We start from the raw sequence: 6,000 nt of genomic DNA, 5'->3' as shown, positions 1-6,000 counted from the left end.
GGATTGCTCCAAATCGCGTATTTAGGACTGAACTAGGAAGCCAGTTCAATCCTGAGTCCCCGAGGCAGGCATTGGGTCTTCTATGGAGCCCCTAGACACCTGGAACCTTCTGAACACGCATCCTCCCCTTTCCACTGAGGACTCTGTCCTGCCGCCGAGCCAGGACGAATGCACGGAGGTCACAAGGGAGGTGCCCTTGTAGGCGGGAGGTTTCTGGCCGCTGATGAGGCACCTGTGGGAAACAGCGCTGCACGCTCCCGTCCCTCTCTCATCCGCGGTCAGCAAACTTCTTAGCAGCGTGGAGGGAGGGGCGGTACAAACGCGCTGGGGTGGACGTTGCAAGGCCATCCTCGTTGCCAGGACCCCCCGCCCGCCCCAGTCGGAGATGGGAGGACCGCACCGTCTCACGGTGGGGTGGATTTCTTTTCCCCTTGCGTGTGTGTGTGCGAGGATGGAGGTGGTAAACACAGGTTGGTAGAAGGAGCAAGCCGGGGTGGAGGAAGCTCTTCTGCTTAATTCTTGCCGCGGCAAGGCCCGCGGGCCAGGCGAGGCGGCGAAGGTGCACGAAGGTGCCTCGTGGGCCTGGTGTAGTTGCAGCGGCGCGCAGGCGCAGAGATCCGCCCGCTGCCGGCTCCGCGGTACAAAGAGCGCGCGGCGGAGAGCCGGGCGTCCTCGGGACTGAGGGAGCAGTCAGGGCTTCACCAGCCGCGCCGTTCTCACGCGCCGCTTCGGAGTGCAGCCGCAGCCACAGCTGTCTCCCACCCCGGGTGAAAGGCTTGCTGGTCTGCCCCAGCTTCCCCGCCCAGGCGGCGGCCGCAGAGCCCGAAGGCTCCTGTGCGATTCAGGGTTTAATTCTGGCGCTTGCCAGCCGGGGCCGACTCCGCCCCCTGCGCCCCGCCCCTCCCCGAGCTCCGGGTCCGCGGCGGAGCGAGCGAACGGCTGGCAGGTTGGGAAGAGCGGCTGAAGGTGAGTGACGTGGGAGGGTTGCGCTGCGCCCCTTTTCGCTGAGGGTTTGCCCCGGAGCGCCAGGCCCCTACCGCTGCCTCAGGCTGGCCCCCGCGCCGAGCCAACTTGGCGCGCGCTGGGGTCGCAAGGTGGCCGTGGGGGTGGCGGAGGGCAGCCCCGCGGGCTCCCGCTCGCCCGGGTGAACCCGGCGGCCTCGGGGCGGTCCTAGGGAGGGGTCCGAGAGGTGGTGTCGGCCCCGCGGCCGTCGGAGTTTGGCGCGCTGTGCAGCGGCGGAGCTCGGCCGGTCTGGAAGACGGAGAGGCGCGCTGGGCACAGAGCAGCGAGAAAGTTCGTACTGGGCCGGCCGGCGGGAAGGTGCGGGCGCCTGCCCGACCCCGGCCCGGAGCTCTGGCCTTTGGATGCCTCTAGGCCGTTCCCCAGCCCAGGGTGGAATGGGGGACCCTCTCTGAAGCGGCTCTCCGTGAAGTTCGGTGCTGTGCTCTGCAGGAGGGAGTGGCGGTCAAGACCCCTTTATCCTCGGCCCCAGAGGGGCAGGTGGCTTCAGGTCGCCCTCCGCCAACTCCGAGATGGCTCCGGCCAGGGTTGGAGGGCGGGGAGGTGGGGGAGGGGTGTGTGTGGGCGCTGCGGCGCTGAGGGCCTCTGGGGGCAGCCCAGCCGGGCGCGGACAGCGTGGGTTTCGGAGGACCAGCTGTTCCAGGTCGAAGGACGGTGCAGGGGCCCTTAAGCGGGCTTGCCCCTGAATGTCCCGTTTTCCATGCCGCTTTGGCGAACACGCAGTGGCACTCGCAGCAGCCACTGCCCCTTGACCATTCGTCTTCTTCACCTGGGTCCCATGGAACTTTCAGAGGCAACTGTTCTTGGTGACTCTTGCAGGTCAGCACGAGCCGTGCTGCACGAGCATGACCTAGTGAAGGCCTTGGCCGTGTTAGCGTTAACAACAATTTATGGCGTCCCCCAGCGCTCGCTTTCTGCACATGGCCTCTACGGAGGGTCAGCCCATCTTATTAAATAATGGATTCTATTAGACCCTGATACCCGAGACTAATAAAGAAGCTTAATCATCCAGATCTATAATCGTGCAATTCCTTTCCTCACCTTCATTGCCCCCCACCTCTGGAGTTGAATGGAAATTAGGGTCTGTTTGCTTATTTTGGATTCCTGAGTTTATTCAAGTTCATTTTTAGGTGGTGTAACAGCTAACTAGCTATTCATCTGCCAGTTTCTCTTTTCATCAAACTTTCTCTACTAAAGTGTTGAGAAGTGCCACGTTTTATTTAAAAAGTTGAAGTGTAATAAACATAAAAATTTACTCTTCTAAAGTGTAAAATTCAGTGGTTTTTAATATATCCATAAAGTTATGAAATCATCACTACTATCTAGTTCTGTTTTGTTGCCCCCAAAAAGAAACCCTATACCGATTAGCAGTCATTCTTATATCTCCCAGCCCTTCTCCCTCATTTTAAGGCAGGTACTTAGGAAGTTTTTCCAAGATAGAGGTTGAGTGAGAAAACGAGAGGTTATTACCTTCGGTCCTTTTTCTGTTACTAGGTTTGGGGAAAGGTGCTGCTGAAGCAATGGAAGAAAAATTAAGTATTGACTGTCCTATGGGGAGGTTAAAATGAATAAGGATGGAAGAGAAGCTTCCAGTAGAGGAATAATTGCCTCCTTTAGAGATACACAAATTGGGAATACATTTTATCCCCTTAGGGCACAGGGATGCTCTCTGGACTCTAGACTTGCCTAGTCCATAAATCACTCTAGTCGAGGTTCTATCTCAGCAAAAGTGAGTTCTGGGTGTGTGTTTGTGTGCGCTCTCGGCAGGGAATGTTAGAAGGAAAAAAGACTGTAGGCTTAAAAATAATTTTTTTAAATATCCAAACTGGCCCCAAGGAAAGAAACCAAAAAACCACAGGCAAATGGCTACTGGAATTGATACATTGAAGACTAGTTTCATTTCATGAGTATCGGTGTCTGTTCATAAATAGTTCTGAGTTAGTGTGTGCATACATTAACTTTTTAGCCCAGGTGGGAGGAGGAGGATGGAAAAGGATCTAGTTGGGGGCAGTGCAAGGAACTGGGGAGAGGGATGGGAGAATGGCCTAAAGGGGCAGTGCTTGTGGGAGCTGAGGACTGTTAAGATGGAGTAACTGTAGGGTGAGCAGATTCTGAAGCAGCAGAGTGGGTCTGAAAAATTGGACCCTTCGGCCGGGCGCGGTGGCTCAAGCCTGTAATCCCAGCACTTTGGGAGGCCGAGACGGGCGGATCACTAGGTCAGGAGATCGAGACCATCCTGGCGAACACGGTGAAACCCCGTCTCTACTAAAAAATACAAAAAACTAGCCGGGCGAGGCGGCGGGCGCCTGTAGTCCCAGCTACTCGGGAGGCTGAGGCAGGAGAATGGCGTAAACCCGGGGGGCGGAGCTTGCAGTGAGCTGAGATCCGGCCACTGCACTCCAGCCCGGGCGACAGAGCCAGACTCCGTCTCAAAAAAAAAATAAATAAAAAATAAAAATAAAAATAAAAAATAACCGGGTGTGGTGGCACATACATCTGTAGTCCCAACTACTTGGAAGGCTGAGGCGGGAGGATCACTTGAACCCAGGAGTTTGAGGTTGCAGTGAACTGTGATCATGCCACTGCACTCCAGCCTAGACAACCGAGCAATATCCTCTCTCAAAACAAGAGGAAGAGCTGTACCATAGGCATACGTCTCCCACACCCCACACCCCCGCCAATGGAGTTTCGCTCTTGTCACCCAGGCTACAGTGTAATGGCACAGTATCAGCTCACTGCAACCTCTGCCTCCCAGGTTTAAGCGATTCTCCTGCCTCAGTCTTCCAAGTAGCTGGGATTACAGGCATCTGCCACCATGCCCGGCTAATTTTTTTTTTTTTTTTTTTTAGTAGAGGCAGGGTTTCACTATGTTGGCCAGGATGGTCTCAATCTCTTGACATCGTGATGCACCCACCTCAGCCTCCCAAAGTGTTGGGATTCCAGGCGTGAGCCACCACGCCAATTTTTGTATTTTCAGTAGAGACGGGGTTTCGCCATGTTGGCCAGGCTGGTCTGGAACTCCTGACATCAGGTTATCTATCCGCCTCTGACTCCCAAAGTGTTGGGATTACAGGCGTGAGCCACCCAGCTTGGCCCTTTTTTTTTTTCCCCCGAGATGGGGTTTGTTCTTGTTGCCCAGGCTGGAGTGCAATGGCGTGATCTCAGCTCACTGCAACCTCTGCCTCCCAGGTTCAAGCGATTCTCCTGCCTCAACCTCCCGAGTAGCTGGGATTACAGGCATGCACCACCATGCCCGGCTAATTTTGTATGTTTAGTAGAGATGGGGTTTCTCCATGTTAGTCAGGCTGGTCTCGAACTCCCAACCTCAGGTAATCCGCCATGCCTTGGCCCCCCAAAGTGCTGGGATTACAGGCGTGAGCCACCGCGCCTGGCCCATAGCTGTACATCTTAAGAGTACATCTTCACAAAGTGAACGTAAACATATAACAAGTACCCAGGTAAAGAACCAAAATATTGCCAGCATTGCAGAAGTGCCCCTATACTCTTGTCCAATCACTGCCCCTCCCGAAGAGTAACCGTTATACCAACTGTGGATAGATTTGTCTGTTTTCATGCTCTACACAAACTCACACAGTATATAGCTTTTAGTATCCGGGTTTCTTTCTCTCAACATGATATTTGTGAGATTCAGCTGTGTTGTTGCTTGTGGCTGTACAATTATTTTCACTGCTGTGTAATATTCAATTGTATGACTACAATTTATCAATTTTTAGGGTTGAGGGGCATTTGCATAGTTTCCAATTTCTTCCATGGCAAATAGTGTGACTTTGAACATTCTAATTCTAGTATATGTCTTGATACACAATACCCAATACAAATGTGTACATTTGTACAAATTCTATTCAGAAGCAGAATTTCTAAGTTCTGAACTAGGATTCAGTTTAGAGGATATGGTCAAGCAGATTTCTGATGTGGTTGTAGAGTTTATACTTCTACCCGCAGTGTGAGAGAGTTCTGTGGCATCCTTTTTAAATTGGAAGAGCAGTAGATCTGCAGAGTTTGGCACATGGACAAAATATGACCTATTTATTGTTATTATTTTTGGAGACGGAGTCTCGCTCTGTCGCCAGGCTGAGTGCAGTGGTGCGATCTGGACTCACTGGAACCTCTGCCTCTCGAGTTCAAGCGATTCTCCTGCCTCAGCCTCCGGAGTAGCTGGAACTACATTCACATGCACCACACCCAGCTAATTTTTGTACTTTTAGTAGACACAGGGTTTCACCATGTTGACCCAGATGGTCTCCATCTCCTGACCTCGTGATCTGCCCACCTCAGCCTCCCAAAATGCTGGGATTACAGGCGTGAGCCACCGGCCCATTATGACCTGTATTTAACCCATCCTAGCAGACTAATTATTTGTTGTCTTCACTTCCAGTGCTTTTCCATGTCTGTTCATGTTTTTATGAAGTCACAATTCTAATATTCAATTTTGTATTTTGTTTCTTAACACAATATCTTAATATTGCTTTAGTCTCTATGACTTTTTAGTCCCTGAATGTGTCTAAGGATATGCTTTCATTTAATAATCCTCTCATTAGAAATGTGTGTTAATTTCTGGTGTTTTACTAGTACATACTGTTGTGGAAATCATCTTTGTGCGTACAGTATTTACCTCCGTCTTGGGTATTTCATAAATTTGAGATTTTTGTTTATGTGGCTTGAGATCTTTATTGTTAAACTGCTGCCTGCAGAGTTGTCCTTGAACCTAATATGGAATTGGTTAAAGAAATCTTTTTTTTTTTAATTTTAAATTTTTTTGAGACAGAATATCATTGTGTCACCCAGGCTGGAGTACAGTGACAGGATCAGAGCTCACTGTAACTGTGAACTCCTAGGCCCAAGCAATCCTCCCGCCTCAGCCTGCCTGCCGAGTAGCTGGGACTACGGGCACGTGCCACTGTGCTCAGCTAATTTTTCCTTTTTTTTTTTTTAAATTGAAGAGACAGGGTCTTGCTAGGT

At 51.6% G+C, this 6,000-nt stretch overlaps 1 protein-coding gene across 18 annotated transcripts in view; it reads left to right on the top strand.

Moving 5' to 3' along the window:
- The first annotated feature begins 668 nt into the window (after positions 1-668).
- Positions 669-6,000, top strand: part of KANK1 (KN motif and ankyrin repeat domains 1) — a 240,862-nt gene continuing 235,530 nt past the window's right edge. For all 18 annotated transcript variants that reach the window (XR_012424764.1, XM_045373169.2, XM_005581851.4 and 15 more), the window contains exon 1: positions 669-966. The gene's annotated coding sequence lies outside the window, so the exon portion shown is untranslated. The remainder of the gene's footprint in view (positions 967-6,000) is intronic.

The sequence above is a fragment of the Macaca fascicularis genome, chromosome 15 (assembly GCF_037993035.2).
Source record: "Macaca fascicularis isolate 582-1 chromosome 15, T2T-MFA8v1.1".
NCBI lineage: Eukaryota > Metazoa > Chordata > Mammalia > Primates > Cercopithecidae > Macaca > Macaca fascicularis.
Note: the sequence above shows the minus strand (reverse complement) of the source record. Positions and strands in the feature narration are given on the sequence as shown.